Here is a 2859-nt window from a genome sequence, read left to right on the forward strand (position 1 = left end):
CTGATCTTGTCACTCCAAGCACGAGGTGCTTGCTTCAAACCATATAATGCTTTCTTTAACCTGCAAACAAAAGTAGGATATTCTGGATGTACATATCCTTCTGGCTGTTCCATGTACACCTCTTCTTGTAGTTCACCATTCAAGAAAGCATTTTTTACATCCATTTGATGTAAAGCCCAACCTTTTTGTGCTGTTAGTGCAATGATAGACCTCACAGTAGCCATCTTAGCCACTGGGCTAAAAGTTTCATCATAATCAAGACCATAAGTTTGTGCATATCCTTTAGCGACCAACCTTGCTTTATGTCTCTCTAGGCTGCCATCTGACTTGCACTTTACCTTATACACCCATTTGCAACCAATTGCATTCTTTCCTTGCGGTAACTCAACCAATTCCCATGTATCATTTTTGTCCAAAGCATCCATCTCTTCATCCATGGCTTTCTCCCATACATGCTCTCCAATAGCCTCTGTATAGCATGTAGGTTCCACATGCTTCACCATAGATGTCATGTATGCATAGTGCATAGCAAAATCTCGATATGTCAATCTGTCAACTGGATATCTGACTCTCTGGGATCTCCGCAATGCATGCGGGTCACTCTGTACACGTGTAACTCTAGCATGTGGTGGCACATATCTGTCCTGCCTAGCACCAGGTGTGCATAAAACAGGTATGACAAGCTCCTCATCCAAACTCTCTGAACTAGATGACTCATAACCTGTGATTCCAATTCCTTCGACCTTCTTCTTTCCTTTATCCATAGCACTACTCCCACCAGTGCTCACACTCTCATGCCTCAAACATCTTGACCATGGATGTACACTGCTACTCTCAGCTTCTGCTGCTGCTGCTGGCCCAGACATAGTAGTAGAACTAGAACTTGCTTGTGGCAAGTTCACAGGCACATCTGCCTCAAGTGACTCAATGACTCCCTCATCTTTTGCTTTGTACCAACTAGCAAGCTCATCAAACACCACATCTCGTGAGATGACCACTTGTCTAGTTTGAGGGTTATAACATTTGTATGCCTTTCGATCCTGTGCATATCCAACAAATACACATTTCTCTGCCTTAGGATCCAACTTCCTTCTTCTTTCGTCAGGCACATGTACATAAGCTATGCATCCAAAAACTTTGAGATGTCCAATGTCTGGCCTGTAACTTGTAAGCCGCATCTCTGGCATGCTTCCATGAATGGCTGCTGTAGGTGTTTTGTTCAGTATATACACTGCAGTAGCACATGCTTCTGCCCAATAGTAATCTGGCATGCTCTTTTCATTGAGCATTGCCCTTGCCACTTCACATATGACTCTATTCTTTCTCTCAGCCACACCATTCTGCTGAGGTGTATACCTGCAAGTCAACTGTCTTCTTATTCCATGCTTCCTCAAGAAATGCTCAAAAGCTTTTGAGGTGTATTCACCACCTCCATCTGTTCTCAAACATTTAATCCAACAGCCATATTGCTTTTCTGCAAGAGCTTTGAAATCCATGAACTTTTCCAACACTTCACTCTTCTCTCTCAGAAAGTATATCCATGTCATCCTGCTGAAATCATCTATGAATGTCACATAGTATAAACTGCCTTTGATAGATGGGTTTTGTGCAGGACCCCATACATCACTATGTACGATCTCAAGTGGCCTGCTACTCATATTTCCTTCTCTAGGAAACCTCAACCTTGCCTGCTTTCCAAACTCACAGGCTTCACAAACATGCATATGTCCATCATATTTGAATCTAGGCAATCCACTGACAATGCCTCTTGTTTGCATGTTCTTTAATCTCTGTATATTGACATGTTCAATCCTCTTATGCCACATATCAATGTCCTGTACCACATTTTTACTCTTTGAGAACATGGCTGATTTTAGCTCAGGAATTCCAGCATCCAGCTTAAACAATCTGCCTTCTTTCTTGCCCTTGGCAATCAAATCTACAGCCATGCTTAAAGTCTTCCACAAAATAGCCATTCTCATTGAATCTTACTTGTAGTCCCTGCTCAACCATTTGGCCTACTGATGCCAAATTCTTTGTAATGGATGGTACATATAGCACTTCTGACATATTCTTCACATTTCCATCATGCATCCTCAAAGGCACACTGCTAACATGTGTTATAAGATGCTGAGTATCATCTCCTATGACCACATAACCATTTGTACCCAATGGTTGCATCTTCTCAAACCGCTCACCATGACATGTCATGTGGTTTGAGGCACCCGAATCCATATACCATGACTCATCTCCAGCATTCTGAGAATCCATTGTCCCCATAATGTGCTTCATTGCAAAAAGATGATTTGAACTCCCATCATTGTTACTAGTAGATGCATAATTTCCATGTTGTGGTCTTCCATTCCTGACATCATTCTGCTTTTTGTAACAATCTTTTGCCATATGTCCAAGTTTGCCACAATAGTGACATTCAATCCCATTCAAATTTTGTTGAGGACCTTGCCATCGTCCTCTACCACGAGCACCTGTTCCAACTCTCCCCCATGGGATTGAAATCCACGACCTCCACGTGGTGACTGTGAACTCTGAAAATTCTGATCTGATTGTGGTTGAGTAGACCTGTCATTCCAACCACGTCCTCCACGGCCTCGAGGGGCAAATCTCCCCCTGCCTCGAGAGCCTCTAGATGAGTAAAAAGCCTGATTTCTTGCATGCTCATCATTGCTCGACGAGGATGCACCATTTGTAAGACTCATACCACCAAGTCCAAGCTTCAATTCTTCCAGAATGAGCAATGACACAAGCTCATTAAAGTCTGGCATTCCTCCCAACCTTACTGAGATGGAAGTATCAAAAGATTTGTACTCCCGGCCTAAACCACGCAATGTGAGAGCAACC

Source organism: Cibotium barometz, chromosome 33 (genome assembly GCF_041138505.1).
Source record: "Cibotium barometz isolate CiBa-2024 chromosome 33, ASM4113850v1, whole genome shotgun sequence".
Taxonomy (NCBI): Eukaryota; Viridiplantae; Streptophyta; class Polypodiopsida; order Cyatheales; family Cibotiaceae; genus Cibotium; species Cibotium barometz.